The sequence below is a fragment of the Oncorhynchus masou genome, chromosome 31 (genome assembly GCF_036934945.1).
Source record: "Oncorhynchus masou masou isolate Uvic2021 chromosome 31, UVic_Omas_1.1, whole genome shotgun sequence".
Taxonomy (NCBI): domain Eukaryota; kingdom Metazoa; phylum Chordata; class Actinopteri; order Salmoniformes; family Salmonidae; genus Oncorhynchus; species Oncorhynchus masou.
Window position 1 is genome coordinate 92033972 of NC_088242.1, and position 18130 is coordinate 92052101.

Sequence of the window (18130 nt, forward strand, 5' to 3'; positions counted from 1 at the left end):
GCAAACCTCTTCAAGGTTAGGAGCGTTTGTCACAAACTAAGTGGTAAACTGTCACCAAATCACCCAAGAATGAGAGTTCTTTCGAACAGGACAGTACCTGTGTGTTTGTTTCTCCGTCCTGGTCCACCCAGGCCGTAGGCGAGGTCAAGGATAGCAGGGTTCGGTACATGAATTGGGTTCTCGGTAGGTCCAGGTCCAAACGCCAACAGGTAAGTCCAAAACAGTCCAGCTCATACACAGTAAATCCAGCCAATCTCTATTGTCTCTTTCTCTATTGTTCATAGATCCTTCCAGCACTCTCTTCTTCTCTTCCTGGTTTTTCTTGACCCTTTATCTGTGGGTTGGCTCCACCTTCTGAGGGTTCCCCTTGCTTCTGGGACTTGTAGTTTTGGTGGTCGGCCATTTTGTGATCTGTAGTTCTGACAGGGGTGGCCATTTTAGTGATCGGGCAGAGCCCGTTTATTAGTTCTGCTCTCACATATCTGCCATTTACCACTCGACCCCCTTCTTTGCCACACATCTCTCCCACTAGATCCGACCCCTTAGGTCGGGCTACCGCAGCAAAATATGCGTGCATGCGGGATAACCCATCCACGTTTCCCATTTCCTTGCCTGCTCTGTGTTTCAAGTCAAAATGAAACGGTTGGAGACTCAAAAACCACCGCATCACCCGAGCGTTCTTCTCTTTAGCCCTATGCATCCAGGTGAGTGGGGCATGGTCACTGATGAGAGTGAAGTGGCGCCCCAGCAGGTAGTATTTCAGGCTTTCTAGAGCCCACTTTACTGCCAGCGCCTCTTTCTCAACGACTGAGTAGTTGGTTTCCCGTGGTTCCAGCTTCCTGCTTAAAAACAGGATGGGGTGTTCCACCCCTTCTACCTCTTGGGATAGCACTGCTCCCAAGCCGACCTCTGAGGCATCCGTCTGAACCATAAACTCTCTCTCAAAGTCTGGTACCACCAGCCCTGGATTACAGCAGAGAGCCTCCTGTAATGTCCTAAATGCTTTGGTGGCCCTTTCATCCCATTTGACCATGTTTGGCCCTCTGGCTCTAGTCATGTCGGTAAGTGGGGCGGCCACTGTGGCATTACTTGGGATGAACTTCCGGTAGTAACCCGTCAGCCCTAGGAAGGCTCGAACCTGCTTCTTATTTACTGGTTTCGGCCATTCTCTAATTGCCTTCACCTTCTTATGTTGGGGTTTGATTAACCTCTTCCCACAGTGTATCCCAGATACTCTGTTTCCTCTAACCCCACATAACACTTGGCAGGGTTTGCCGTGAGCCCTGCCTTTCTAAGGGCGTCTAACACTGCCTGTACCCGGGGTAAGTGGGATTCCCAATCTGGGCTGTAGATCCCCACGTCATCTAAATAAGGTGCGGCATATGCTTTGTGCGGTTTTAGGACTTTGTCCATGAGCCGTTGAAAGGTGGCTGGGGCCCCGTGTAAGCCGAATGGCATGACGGTGTATTGAAACAAACCGTCAGGTGTTGCAAAGGCTGTCTTTTCTTTGGCCCTGGGGGTCAGAGGAATTTGCCAGTACCCTTTTGTCAGATCAAGAGTCGTAATGTACCGAGCATTACCAATTTTCTCCAGTAGTTCATCTACTCGGGGCATGGGGTAGGCATCAAACTTGGAGATTTCATTTACCTTCCGAAAGTCGTTACAGAACCGCAAAGACCCATCGGTCTTGGAGACCATCACAATTGGGCTAGACCACTCACTATGTGACTCTTCGATCACTCCAGCTGTCAACATTTTCTCCGCCTCTGCTCTAATCGCGGCCCGTCGAGCCTCGGGTAACCGATATGGCCTCATACTCACTTTTCTCCCTGGTAGGGAAACGATATCATGAGCCGTAACCTCAGTTCGGCCAGGTACCTCTGAAAACACATCTCTGTTCTTCTGGATCAGGGTCTTTACTTCCTGTACTTGTGCTGGGGACAGAGTGGGTGAGATATTTACTTTGGCTGTCTCCTGAGTGTGTGTGGGGTATGTGACCATTAGTGTTTCTCTCTCTCTCCATGATTTTAACAGATTTATGTGATAAATCTGTTCCTGGGGCCGTCGACCTGGCTGTCGGATCCGATAATTGACTTCTCCTATTCTCTCCAGTACTTCATATGGTCCTTTCCATGTGGCCAGTAGTTTACACTCTACCGTGGGGATCAGCACTAACACCTTATCTCCCGGTTGAAATTCCCTCAGGGTAGCCTGCCGGTTATAAGTCTGCCGCTGGTGCTCCTGTGCTTGTCTCATGTGCTCTCTGACGATGGGCATGACTGTGGCTATCCTGTCTTGCATTGCCGTGACGTGCTCTATGACACTAGTATACGGGGTGGATTGGTGCTCCCAGGTTTCCCGGGCGATGTCTAAGATTCCCCGGGGATGCCTCCCATATACCAGCTCAAAGGGAGAAAACCCCAGCGAGGCTTGAGGAACCTTTCTAATGGCAAACATCAGATACGGCAACATGCAATCCCAGTTCTTCCCATCCTTATCGATTACCTTCCTGAGCATTGACTTCAGGGTCCGGTTGAATCTCTCAACCAGCCCGTCCGTCTGAGGATGGTAAACCGATGTCCTCAACTGTTTCACCTGCCACAGTTTACAAAGGTCCGCCATAAGTCGGGACATAAAGGGGGTCCCCTGGTCGGTAAGGATCTCCTTTGGAACCCCTACCCTGGTGAACAAGAGCACTAATTCCTTTGCAATATTCTTGGAAGCCATCGTCCGAAGGGGAATGGCTTCTGGGTAGCGAGTGGCATAATCTAGAATGACCAGAATGTACTGGTGCCCTCTGGCGGATTTGGGTAGTGGGCCCACTAAATCTATCACTATCCTCTCAAATGGTTTTTCGATTATGGGGAGTGGCACTAACGGGCTTCTAACAGCTGGTCGGGGAGCTGTTAACTGGCACTCCGGGCACTCTCCACAATGCCGAGCCACTTCAGCTTGAATTCCTGGCCAGTAAAACCTCCTTACAATCCGGTCTCGGGTTTTATCGATACCAAGGTGTCCACCCAGAATGTGCCCATGAGCTAGATCCAGTACTGTCCTCCGGTACCGAGTGGGAACCAACAACTGTTCCACCACATCAACCCCTATTTTCGAGACTCTGTACACCAAACCCTTTTTCATGATGAAGTGGGGAAAACTATTAGGCATCATACCAACATTTATGGGAGTACCATCTACGACCTGCACATCTGCTCTGGCTTGCTGCAGGGTTGGATCCTGGTTTTGGGCCGTCCCAAAATTAGTCAAGGAACCTACCAGGTCTGCGGGTTCTAGATCGTCGTCCTCTGGATTCAGACCGACCCCAGCCCCACTAGTACCGGGCTGTTCGTTATCAGCGAGGTTTGCCACTTCATCCTCCTCCTCCCATACTAGCACTTGTGATGTTGTCCCCTGGGAGACCTTTTTTCCTGGCTTTGGTTGAAGGCCCCATGCTTCTTCCTGCTTGGTCAGGGTTGTTGGCTTCTCAAATATGCCATTCTTGTGGCCTAACTTCGGAAAGTCTCTACCCAATATTACATCATATGGCATCTTTGGGACCACGCCGACCTCATAATCCAGCAGACCGTCCTCTGTTTGTATGCTCACTAAGGCCGTGGGGTACAGACGGGTATCCCCATGAATGCATGTAACACTGATATCCTGTCTTGTATCCAGTTTATGATTCGGCACTAGGCTTGCAACAACCAGGGTTAGCATACTGCCGGAATCCAGCAGTGCTTCAACCTCTTTCCCTTCAACCTTCACCCTGCACATATGTTTGTTTCTTGATCTTTCAAGTACAGTGGTTACAACAGGACATGCATACCGTATATCATCTTCATTTTCACCGAGGTTACATTGCATTGGCTCTTCTTTAATAGGGCAGTAGGCTGCAATATGTCCTGGTTGATTACAATTGTAACAGATAATAGGGGTTCGGGGGGGAGACCCCCTCGACACCGAGTCCCGGTTTCCGTTTTTTCCCTTAGTGTCTCGGCCTGATTCTGATTCTTTCCTCATGGCCCCACGCTGCTCTCTTCCCCTTCTATATGCTGGGACAGCCTTACCCTGTCCGCTGGTTTGCCCATGCCTGGGGAACGGGAATCTTTCCTCCTGTGCCTGCTCAGCTGTTCCTGCCATACAATACCGTTCAACCAGGCCCACGAGATGGTCGGAGGAAAGTACCTCGTTCTGGCCAACACATCGTCTCACTTCTTGGGGTAGACCTCGCTGAAACTGGTTGAGTACGATGGTCTCGACGATCTCGGCGGATGACCGGGTCTCTGGTCGCAACCATTTCCGTCCCAGGTGAATCAAGTCAAACATCTGTGTTCGTGGGGGTTGTCCCGGTCGGTAGGACCACTGGTGGAAGCGGTGTGCCCTCATGGTATTGGTCACTCCCAGTCTAGTCAGGATCTCTCCCTTTAGTTTATCGTAATCCTGTGCATCTTTCAACTCCAGGTCGAAATACGCTTTTTGAGCGTCCCCTGCCAGGTATGGTGCCAGAAGCCCTGCCCATTCTTCTTTTGGCCACTTCTCCCTCTCTGCCATCCTTTCGAAGGTGGTAAGATATGCTTCCACATCATCCTGCGCTGTCATTTTTTGAAGAAAATGATTGTCCCTCCTCTGGGTATTTGCAGCTGGTAATTGAGCCCCAATTTGGTCCGCTAGACCCTTTAGGCCTTCTCTTAACTCCCGGGTGTTTCTCTCTTACTCTTCTCTGAGCAGCTGGTTGGTGCGGTGCTGGACCTGTAACGTGTCCTGATACATTCGCATTGCATCTTGATGAGCTATTTGTTGAGCTCTAGTTGCCTCTTGTTGGGCGGCCGCCGCTTGTAACAGGGCCTGTATGGCTCCCTCCATACTCATTTTCCTGAGAAACTGTCCTAACCAAACAAAGCCACAAAAAAAACCTGACTCCCCTTTGGAGTGCTAACTGAACATTTTTCTTTTTCTTCTACCTAACCAGTGGTATGGTTAGTCCATGCCCGCATCCTCCACCACGTGTGGCAAACCTCTTCAAGGTTAGGAGCGTTTGTCACAAACTAAGTGGTAAACTGTCACCAAATCACCCAAGAATGAGAGTTCTTTGAACAGGACAGTACCTGTGTGTTTGTTTCTCCGTCCTGGTCCACCCAGGCCGTAGGCGAGGTCAAGGATAGCAGGGTTCGGTACACGAATCGGGTTCTCGGTAGGTCCAGGTCCAAACGCCAACAGGTAAGTCCAAAACAGTCCAGCTCATACACGGTAAATCCAGCCAATCTCTATTGTCTCTTTCTCTATTGTTCATAGATCCTTCCAGCACTCTCTTCTTCTCTTCCTGGTTTTTCTTGACCCTTTATCTGTGGGTTGGCTCCACCTTCTGAGGGTTCCCCTTGCTTCTGGGACTTGTAGTTTTGGTGGTCGGCCATTTTGTGATCTATAGTTCAGACAGGGGTGGCCAGTTTAGTGATCAGGCAGAGCCCGTTTATTAGTTCTGCTCTCACATATCTGCCATTTACCACTCGACCCCCTTCTTTGCCACAATACTTATACATATGAGATGAATAATGTAGGGTATGTAAACATTATATTAGGTTGCATCGATCGCTGCAGCTGTATATAGTCTGTCACCTACCTCATCCCCACACTGTTTTTATTTATTTACTTTTCTGCTCTTTTGCACACTAGTATCTCTACCTGTACATGACCATCTGATCATTTATCACTCCAGTGCTAATCTGCAAAATTGTAATTATTCGCCTACCTCCTCATGCCTTTTGCACACAATGTATATAGACTCCCTTTTTTTGTACTGTGTTATTGACTTGTTAATTGTTTACTCCATGTGTAACTCTGTGTTGTCTGTTCACACTGCTAAGCTTTATCTTGGCCAGGTCGCAGTTGCAAATGAGAAATTGTTCTCAACTAGCCTACCTGGTTAAATAAAGGTGAAATAAAAAAATAAAATAAAAAATTGTTTAAAGTGGCTAGTGATATATTTTACATAATTTCCCATCAATTCCCATTATTAAGGTGGCTGGAGTTGAATCAGTGTGTTGGCAGCAGCCACTCAATATTAGTGGTGGCTGTTTAACAGTCTGATGGCCTTGAGATAGAAGCTGTTTTTCAGTCTCTCGGTCCCAGCTTTGATGCACCTGTACTGACCTCGCCTTCTGGATGATAGCGGGGTGAACAGGCAGTGGCTCGGGTGGTTGTTGTCCTTGATGATCTTTGTGGCCTTCCTGTGACATCGGGTGGTGTAGGTGTCCTGGAGGGCAGGTAGTTTGCCCCCGGTGATGCGTTGTGCAGACCTCACTACCCTCTGGAGAGCCTTACGGTTGTGGGCAGAGCAGTTGCCATACCAGGCGGTGATACAGCCCGCCAGGATGCTCTCGATTGTGCATCTGTAGAAGTTTGTGAGTGCTTTTGGTGACAAGCCGAATTTCTTCAGCCTCCTGAGGTTGAAGAGGCGCTGCTGCACCTTCTTCACAATGCTGTCTGTGTGGGTGGACCAATTCAGTTTGTCTGTGATGTGTACGCCGAGGAACTTAAAACTTACTACCCTCTCCACTACTGTTCCATCGATGTGGATAGGGGGGTGTTCCCTCTGCTGTTTCCTGAAGTCCACAATCATCTCCTTAGTTTTGTTGACGTTGAGTGTGAGGTTATTTTCCTGACACCACACTCCGAGGGCCCTCACCTCCTCCCTGTAGGCCGTCTCGTCGTTGTTGGTAATCAAGCCTACCACTGTTGTGTAGTAACTACAATATGTGACTGGCCTATAGTTGCTACAGTTTGTAGAGGCCTATCGTAGCTACAATATGAGACTGGCCTATAGCAGCTACAGTATGAGACTGGCCTACAGTAGCTACATTATGAGACTTGCCTACAGTAGCTACTGTATGAGACTGGCCTATAGCAGCTACAGTATGAGAATCGCCTATAGTAGCTACAGTATGACACTGGCCTATAGTAGCTTTCAGTATGTGACTGGCCTATAGCAGCTACAGTATGAGACTGGCCTATAGTAACTACAGTATGTAGAGGCATATAGTAGCTACAGTATGTAGAGGCCTATAGTAGCTACAGTATGTAGAAGCCTATAGTAGCTACAGTATGTAGTGGCCTATTGTAACTACAGTATGTAGAGGCCCTTAGTAGCTAGTATAGAGGCCTATAGTAGCTACATTATGAGACTGGCCTATAGTAGCTGCAGTATGTAGAGGCCTATTGTAACTACAGTATGTAGAGGCCTATAGTAGCTACTATAGAGGCCGATAGTAGCTACATTATGACACTGGCCTATAGTAGCTACAGTATGTGTCTGGCCAATAGTAACTACAGTATGTCGTGGCTTATAGTAACTACAGTATGTAGAGGCCTATAGTAACTACAGTATGTAGAGGCTTATAGTAACTACAGTATGTAGAGGCCTATAGTAACTACAGTATGTAGAGGCCTATTGTAACTACAGTATGTAGAGGCCCATAGTAGCTACATTATGAGGCTGGCCTACAGTAGCTACATTATGTAGAGGCCTATAGTAGCTGCAGTATGTAGAGGCCTATTGTAACTACAGTGTGTAGAGGACTGTAGTAACTACAGTATGAGACTGGCCTATAGTAGCTACAGTTTGAGACTGGTCTACAGTATCTACAGTATGAGACTGGCCTGTAGTAGCTACAGTATGAGACTGGGCTATAGTAGTTACAGTGTGAGACTAGCCTATAGTAACTACAGTATGAGACGGGCCTATAGTAGTTACAGTGTGAGACTGGCCTGTAGTAGCTACTGTTTGAGACTGGCCTACAGTAGTTACAGTATGAGACTGGCCTGTCGTAGCTACAGTATGAGACTGGCCAATATTAGCTATAGTATGAGACTGGCCTATATTAGCTACATTATGAGACTGGCCTACAGTAGCTACAGTATGTGTCTGGACTATAGTAACTACAGTATGTAGAGAACTATAGTAACTACAGTATGTGACTGGCCTATAGTAGCTACAGTTTGTAGAGGCCTATAGTAACTAAAGTATGAGACTGGCCTATAGTAACTAGAGTATGAGACTGGCCTACAGTAGCGACATTATGAGACTTGCCTATAGTAGCTACAGTATGAGACTGGCCTATAGCAGCTACAGTATGAGACTCGCCTATAGTAGCTACAGTATGAGACTGGCCTATAGTAGCTTTCAGTATGTGACTGGCCTATAGCAGCTACAGTATGAGACTGGCCTATAGTAACTAGAGTATGTAGAGGCGTATAGTAGCTACATTATGAGACTGGCCTATAGTAGCTGCAGTATGTAGAGGCCTATAGTAGCTACAGTATGTGTCTGGTCTATAGTAGCTACATTATGAGACTGGCCTGTAGTAGCTACAGTATGAGACTGGGCTATAGTAGTTACAGTGTGAGACTAGCCTATAGTAGCTACAGTATGAGACGGGCCTATAGTAGTTACAGTGTGAGACTGGCCTGTAGTAGCTACTGTTTGAGACTGGCCTACAGTAGTTACAGTATGAGACTGGCCTGTCGTAGCTACAGTATGAGACTGGCCAATATTAGCTATAGTATGAGACTGGCCTATATTAGCTACATTATGAGACTGGCCTACAGTAGCTACAGGATGTGTCTGGACTATAGTAACTACAGTATGTAGAGAACTATAGTAACTACAGTATGTGACTGGCCTATAGTAGCTACAGTTTGTAGAGGCCTATAGTAACTAAAGTATGAGACTGGCCTATAGTAACTAGAGTATGAGACTGGCCTACAGTAGCGACATTATGAGACTTGCCTATAGTAGCTACAGTATGAGACTGGCCTATAGCAGCTACAGTATGAGACTCGCCTATAGTAGCTACAGTATGAGACTGGCCTATAGTAGCTTTCAGTATGTGACTGGCCTATAGCAGCTACAGTATGAGAGTGGCCTATAGTAACTAGAGTATGTAGAGGCGTATAGTAGCTACATTATGAGACTGGCCTATAGTAGCTGCAGTATGTAGAGGCCTATAGTAGCTACAGTATGTGTCTGGCCTATAGTAACTACAGTATGTAGAGCCCTATAGTAGCTACAGTATGTAGAGGCCTATAGTAGCTCCAGTATGTAGAGGCCTATAGTAGCTACAGTATGTTGAGGCCAATTGTAACTACATTATGTAGAGGCCCATAGTAGCTACTATAGAGGCCTATAGTAGCTACATTATGTAGAGGCCTATAGTAGCTGCAGTATGTAGAGGCCTATAGTAGCTGCAGTATGTAGAGGCCTATAGTAGCTACAGTATGTAGAGGCCTATAGTAGCTCCAGTATGTAGAGGCCTATAGTAGCTACAGTATGTTGAGGCCTATAGTAGCTACAGTATGTAGAGGCCCATAGTAGCTACTATAGAGGCCTATAGTAGCTACATTATGTAGAGGCCTATAGTAGCTGCAGTATGTAGAGGCCTATAGTAACTACAGTATGTAGAGGCCTATAGTAGCTGCAGTATGTAGAGGCCTATTGTAACTACAGTATGTAGAGGCCTATAGTAGCTACTGTATGTAGAGGCCTTTAGTAGCTACAATATAGGCCGATAGTAGCTACATTATGACACTGGCCTATAGTAGCTACAGTATTTATAGACCTATAGTAACTACAGTAGGAGACTGGCCTATAGTACCTACAGTATGTAGAGGCCTATAGTAGCTACAGTATAAGACTGACCTACAGTAACTACAGCATGTAGAGGCCTATAGTAGCTACAGTTTGAGACTGGCCTATAGTAACTACAGTATGTAGAGGCCTGTAGTAGCTACAGTATGAGACTGGCCTACAGTAACTACAGTATGTAGAGGACTTTAGTAGCTACAGTATGAGACTGGCCTATAGTAGCTACAGTTTGAGACTGGCCTATAGTAACTACAGTATGTAGAGGCCTTTGGTAGCTACAGTATGTGACTGGCCTATAGTAGCTACAGTTTAAGACTGGCCTATAGTAACTACAGTATGTAGAGGCCATTAGTAGCTACAGTATGAGACTGGCCTATAGTAGCTACAGTTTGAGACTGGCCTATAGTAACTACAGTATGTAGAGGCCTTTAGTAGCTACAGTATGAGACTGGCCTATAGTACCTACAGTATGTAGAGGCCTATAGTAGCTACAGTTTGAGACTGGCCTATAGTAGCTACAGTTTGAGACTGGCCTATAGTAACTACAGTATGTAGAGGCCTATAGTAGCTACAGTTTGAGACTGGCCTATAGTAGCTACAGTTTGAGACTGGCCTATAGTAACTACAGTATGTAGAGGCCTATAGTAGCTACAGTTTGAGACTGGCCTATAGTAGCTACAGTTTGAGACTGGCCTATAGTAACTACAGTATGTAGTGGCCTGTAGTAGCTACAGTATGAGACTGGCCTACAGTAACTACAGTATGTAGAGGCCTGTAGTAGCTACAGTATAAGACTGGCCTACAGTAACTACAGTATGTAGAGGCCTTTAGTAGCTATAGTATGAGACTGGCCTATAGTAGCTACAGTTTGAGACTGGCCTATAGTAACTACAGTATGTAGAGGCCTATAGTAGCTACAGTTTGAGACTGGCCTATAGTAGCTACAGTTTGAGACTGGCCTATAGTTACTACAGTATGGAGAGGCCTACAGTAACTACAGTTTGAGACTGGCCTATAGTAGCTACAGTTTGAGACTGGCCTATAGTAGCTACAGTTTGAGACTGGCCTATAGTAACTACAGTATGTAGTGGCCTGTAGTAGCTACAGTATGAGACTGGCCTACAGTAACTACAGTATGTAGAGGCCTGTAGTAGCTACAGTATAAGACTGGCCTACAGTAACTACAGTATGTAGAGGCCTTTAGTAGCTATAGTATGAGACTGGCCTATAGTAGCTACAGTTTGAGACTGGCCTACAGTAACTACAGTATGTAGAGGCCTTTAGTAGCTACAGTATGAGACTGGCCTATAGTAGCTACAGTTTGAGACTGGCCTATAGTTACTACATTAGGAGACTGGCCTACAGTAACTACAGTATATGAGGCCTATAGTAGCTACAGTTTGAGACTGGCCTACAGTAACTACAGTATATATAGGCCTATAGTAGCTACAGTTTGAGACTGGCCTACAGTAACTACAGTATGTAGAGGCCTTTAGTAGCTACAGTATGAGACTGGCCTATAGTAGCTACAGTTTGAGACTGGCCTATAGTAACTACAGTATGTAGAGGCCTTTAGTAGCTACAGTTTGAGACTGGTCTATAGTAGCTACAGTTTGAGACTAGAGGCCTATAGTAACTACAGTAACTACAGTATGTAGAGGCCTTTAGTAGCTACAGTATGTGACTGGCCTATAGTAGCTACAGTTTGAGACTGGCCTATAGTAACTACAGTATGTAGAGGCCTTTAGTAGCTACAGTATGAGACTGGCCTATATTAGCTACAGTTTGAGACTGGCCAATAGTAACTACAGTATGTAGAGGCCTACAGTTTGAGACTGGCCTATAGTAGCTACAGTTTACAGTATGTAGAGGCCTTTAGTAGCTACAGTATGAGACTGGCCTATAGTAGCTACAGTTTGAGACTGGCCTATAGTAACTACAGTATGTAGAGGCCTTTAGTAGCTACAGTATGAGACTGGCCTATATTAGCTACAGTTTGAGACTGGCCAATAGTAACTACAGTATGTAGAGGCCTTTAGTAGCTACAGTATGAGACTGGCCTATAGTAGCTACAGTTTGAGACTGGCCTATAGTAACTACAGTATGTAGAGGCCTTTAGTAGCTACAGTATGAGACTGGCCTATAGTAGCTACAGTTTGAGACTGGCGTATAGTAACTACAGTATGTAGAGGCTACAGTATGAGCCTTTAGGCCTGAGACTGGCCTAGTAACTACAGTATGTAGAGGACTTTAGTAGCTACAGTATGAGACTGGCCTATAGTAGCTACAGTTTGAGACTGGCTACTATAGTAGCTACAATATGAGAGTAGTAGTACAGTTTGAGGCTGGCCTATAGTAGCTACAGTGAGACTGGCCTATAGTAGCTACAGTGAGACTGGCCCAGTATGTAGATAGTAGCTACAGTATGTAGAGGCCTGTAGTAGCTACAGTATGAGACTGGCCTATAGTAGCTACAGTATGAGACTGGCCTATAGTAGCTACAGTATGTAGAGGCCTATAGTAGGTACAGTATGACTGGACTGGCCTATAGTAGCTACAGTATGTAGAGGCCTATAGTAGGTACAGTATGTGACTGGCCCATAGTAAGAGGCCTATAGTAGCTACAGTATGAGAGGCCTATAGTGGTACAGTATGTGACTGGCCCATAGTAAGAGGCCTATAGTAGCTACAGTATGTAGAGGCCTATAGTAGGTACAGTATGTGACTGGCCCATAGTAAGAGGCCTATAGTAGCTACAGTATGTAGAGGCCTATAGTAGGTACAGTATGTGACTGGCCCATAGTAAGAGGCCTATAGTAGCTACAGTATGTAGAGGCCTATAGTAGGTACAGTATGTGACTGGCCCATAGTAAGAGGCCTATAGTAGCTAGGCCTATAGTATACAGTATGTGACTGGCCCATAGTAAGAGGCCTATAGTAGCTACAGTATGAGACTATAGTATGTATAGAGGCCCTATAGTAGGCCTATAGTAGGTACAGTATGTGACTGGCCCATAGTAAGAGGAGTAGCTACTATAGTAGCTACAGTATGAGACTGGCCTATAGTAGCTACAGTATGTAGAGGCCTATAGTAGGTATAGTATGTGACTGGTCCATAGTAAGAGGCCTATAGTTGCTAAAGTATGAGAAGTTGAACTGACGTCTGTGCTAAAGTGGTTCATCTCTTCTTAGATTGGTTTACTCTTTCACTCTATTCATCGCTCCCCTTTCACCTGTAGCGCCCTATGAAAACCATTCATGAAAATGTGTCAGTCATGAACATTGAAATTAAATATTTTGTTTGTTTTACCCAAGAATACCTCGAGTACACTGCCATAGTATGTTTGAGTTGGCAGACTTCAGTAGCCCACACCTACTAATGATAGCAGGCTTCCACAGGAGGTTGGTGGCACCTTAATTGGAGAGGACGGGATTGTGGTAATGGCTGGAGCAGTATAGGTGTAATGGTATCAAATACATCAAACACATGACGTCATTCTATTTGTTCCGGTCCAGCCATTATTATGAGCTGTTCTCTCCTCAGCAGCCGGCTTCCGTAGCCCACCACACCTAAGGATTGGCAGTTAATACTATGCCTGTTTGATCCTGCAACAAGGTTTTAATGGTTTTTCATTAACCTTTATTTAACTAGGCAAGTGAGTTAAGAACAAATTCTTATTTTCAATGAAGGCCTAGGAACAGTGGGTTAACTGCCTTGTTCAAGGGCAGAACGACAGATTTTTACCTTGTCAGCTCAGGGATTCAATCTTGCAACCTTTCGGTTACAAGTCCAACCACTTGGCTACCTGCCGAGTAACACAATTGAGATTACAGGTCTGAGACTTTTGATAGGCTGTCGTAGTCGTAGTATAAACAGTGGAACCATTGAAGCATGCTTCCGTGAAATAATATGCTTTTAGACACAAACTTTTGTCAAGCCAACCGAATCGAATGTATTTTATGCCAATTCAATAATGGCCGTGATTCATTGAGCATTCCTGCCAAAAGATGGGAGGAATCATATTTTGGTATTTTATGTTGCTTTGTAACAACGATAAAAAAGCCTGAATCACGCCAAGCAGCCTGTATTTTTGGTTACATTTCAAACTGTAAAATTGGCAGCCATTTTTGGATGCCTAACTAGCATCCTCCTTGCCGCTCATTTAACATTCAGCACATTATCTCTACACCATAGCAATGGGGCATTCTGTAAATGTGAAGCCTCCCAATTCAAATGTTAAGTTTGAATATTATGTATGTGATAGTGTATCTGATAGTCATGCTATGCATCTGATAGTCATGCTATGTATCTGATAGTCATGCTATGTATCTGATAGTCATGCTATGCATCTGATAGTCATGTATCTGATAGTCATGCTATGTATCTGATAGTCATGCTATGTATCTGATAGTCATGCTATGTATCTGATAGTCATATCTGATAGTCATGTATCTGATAGTCATGCTATGCATCTGATAGTCATGCTATGTATCTGATAGTCATGCTATGTATCTGATAGTCATGCTATGTATCTGATAGTCATGCATCTGCTATGCATCTGATAGTCATGCTATGCATCTGATAGTCATGCTATGCATCTGATAGTCATGCTATGTATCTGATAGTCATGCTATGCATCTGATAGTCATGCTATGTATCTGATAGTCATGCTATGCATCTGATAGTCATGCTATGTATCTGATAGTCATGCTATGCATCTGATAGTCATGCTATGTATCTGATAGTAATGCTATGCATCTGATAGTCATGCTATGCATCTGATAGTAATGCTATGCATCTGATAGTCATGCTATGTATCTGATAGTCATGCTATGCATCTGATAGTCATGCTATGCATCTGATAGTCATGCTATGCATCTGATAGTCATGCTATGCTATGCATCTGATAGTCATGCTATGTATCTGATAGTCATGCTATGTATCTGATAGTCATGCTATGCATCTGATAGTCATGCTATGCATCTGATAGTCATGCTATGCATCTGATAGTAATGCTATGCATCTGATAGTCATGCTATGCATCTGATAGTCATGCTATGCATCTGATAGTCATGCTATGCATCTGATAGTCATGCTATGTATCTGATAGTCATGCTATGTATCTGATAGTAATGCTTCTTCAAAGTAACTTTAATCTGCGACTCCGAGATAGCGACTTATATTCTCATTCATATAGCCACAGAAAAGGTCAGGAAGACTCATCTTCTATTTTGGATACAGGGTTTCCAATTGAGCAAATCTTTTTGATTTGTGGTCTTGAATTTCCACTGCATTTTCAAACAGGTATGAAAATATATATACTAACTGTTTCACTATTCATCCTTTACCCAGAGAAACATCATATGAGAGAGAGAGAGAGAGAGAGAGAGAGAGAGAGAGAGAGAGAGAGAGAGAGAGAGAGAGAGAGAGAGAGAGAGAGAGAGAGAGAGAGAGAGAGAGAGAGAGACCAAGAAGGACAAAAATGGCCACAAGAGCAGTTGCTCTCTCAGCTGTATAGACTGATAAGGAGTGCTGTGTTTGGATTTACATTGGCCAAAGTGTGTGTATGTGTGTGCGTGCATGGGCATTTGCACGCGTACATCTGACTGCCCGTGTGTGTTTCTCTGCATGTGTGTGTCCATGTCTGTTTGCGTGTGTGTGGTTGATGTTGGTGGCATTAGTGTGTTTTCTCTGGGCCCCACAGTAACAGTGGCGGGGGGCCAGAGGGGGATAGCAGGCAGCTCTGGCACATCCACGCTGGTGCCTGTCAAAGTCTGGAGCTCCTTTAAAGCAAACAACCCGTATTCCCGAGAGAGAGAAATATAGCTAGAGAGAGAGATGGAAGAAGGGAGCTGGACCACTGTGCTCATCCCCTCCTCATCTCTAAAACAGACTATCTTAGCTGGCATGCCTGCTGACAAGTTTGGTAGACTTTAGAAAAGCAAGCAATAACTAAACGTACTGAGTAAGACTCACATTCCTTTCAATATTTTATCCAGATTTTAGCAGAGATTCAGAGAAGCATATTTTGTTTCTTAAAAGTAAAGAACCACCAGTCAGGAGGATCAAATACATTTTATTAGTCACACATGCCGAATACAACAGGTGTAGACTTTACAGTGGAATGCTTACTTACGAGCCCTTAACTTCTTGGTGACAGGGGGGCAGTATTGAGTAGCTTGGATGAATAAGGTGCCCAGAGTAAACTGCCTGCTATTCTGTCCCAGATGCTAATATATATATATTTGTAGTATTGGATAGAAAACACTCTGGAGTTTCTAGAACTGTTTGAATGATGTCTGTGAGTATAATAGAACTCATATGGCAAGCGAAAACCTGAGACAAATCCAACCAGGAAGTGGGAAATCTGAGGTTTGTAGTTTAATTTAATTAACCTCTTGAATCTATAGGGGCGCTATTTCATTATTGGATTAAAAAAACGTGCCCATTTTAAGCGCAATATTTTGTCACAAAAAGATGCTCGACTATGCATATAATTGACAGCTTTGGAAAGAAAACACTCTGATGTTTCCAAAACTGCAAAGATATTATCTGTGAGTGCCCCAGAACTGATGCTACAGGCGAAACCAAGATGAAAATTCAAACAGGAAATGAGCAGGATTTTTGAGGCTCTGTTTTTCATTGTCTCCTTATATGGCTGTGAATGCGCAAGGAATGAGCCTGCCCGATCTATCGTTTCCCCAAGGTGTCTGCAGCATTGTGACGTATTTGTAGGCATATCATTGGAAGATTGACCATAAGAGACCACATTTACCAGGTGTCCGCCCGGTGTCCTGCGCCGAAATTGGTGCGCAAACCTCAGCTGCAAATATTTTTCCATGGGTTTCAGAGAAGAAAGCAGGCTTCCACGAACGATATATCAATGAAGAGATATGTGAAAAACACCTTGAGGATTGATTCTAAACAGCGTTTGCCTTGTTTCAGTCGATATTATGGAGTTAATTTGGAAAAAAGTTTGCCGTTTTGATGACTGAATTTTCATTTTTTTTTTGGTACCCAAACGTGATGTACAAAACGGAGCGATTTCTCCTACACAAAGAATCTTTCAGGAAAAACTGAACATTTGCTATGTAACTTGAGAGTCTCCTCATTGAAAACATCCGAAGTTCTTCAAAGGTAAATTATTTTATTTGAATGCTTTTCTGGTTTTTGTGAAAATGTTGCCCGCTAAATGCTACGCTAAATGCTACGCTAGCTATCAATACTCTTACACAAATGCTTGTTTTGCTATGGTTGAAAAGCATATTTTGAAAATCTGAGATGACAGTGTTGTTAAGAAAAGGCTAAGCTTGAGAGATAGCATATTTATTTCATTTCATTTGCGATTTTCATAAATAGTTAACGTTACGTTATGCTAATGAGCTTGAGGCTATAACTGGATACAGGTTTTTTTCATAGCCAAACGTGAACAAAACGGAGCGATTTGTCCTACACAAATAATATTTTTTGAAAAACTGGACATTTGCTATCTAACTGAGAGTCTCCTCATTGAAAACATCTGAAGTTCTTCAAAGGTAAATGATTTTATTTGAATGATTTTCTTGTTTTTGTGAAAATGTTGCTGGCTGAATTCTAGGCTTATAGCTATGCTAGCTATCAATACTCTTACACAAATGCTTGTTTAGCTATGGTTGAAAAGCATATTTTGAAAATCTGAGATGACAGTGTTGTTAACAACAGTCTAAGCTTGAGAGCAAATATATTTATTTCATTTGCGATTTTCATGAATAGTTAACGTTGCGTTATGCTAATGAGCTTGAGGCTATAAATAGGATCCCGGATCCGGGATTGCTCGACGCAAGAAGTTAAGGGATTGCCTATCCAATATGCTGTGTCTATGGGGCCAGATTAAACTTCTGAAGGCTTCCAGCAGATGTCAACAGTCTTTAGAAAGTTGTTTGAGATGGTTCTACAAACTGTAATGGAACTCTTTTGACTTTTCGTCTGGATTTTGTGCTCGCGCATTGTGCCTTTGGAATAGTGAACTAAACGTGTGAGTAAAACGAAGGTATTTGGACATAAATATGGACGTAATCGAACAAAACAAACATTTCTTGTGGAAGTGAGAGTCCTGGGAGAGCATTCCGACAAAGATCAGCAAAGGTAAGTCAAGATTTATAATGCTATTTATGCTTTTGTTGACTCCACAACTTGGAGGGTAACTGTTTGGCTTACTTTTGTGGCTGAACGCTGTTCTCAGATTATTGAATATCGTGCTTTTGCCGTAAATATTTTTTGAAATCTGACAGCAGTTGCATTAAACCCTCTAGGGTAGTGGGCAGCATTCGGAATTTTAGATGAAAAGCATGCCCAAATTAAACGGCCTGCTACTCGGGCCCAGAAGATATGATATGCATATAACTGGTAGATTTGGATAGAAAACCCTCTAAAGTTTCCAAAACTGTTAAAATAGTGTTTGTGAGTATAACAGAACTTCAATTCAGGAAGTATTTTTTATTTTGGTTTTGTAGTTT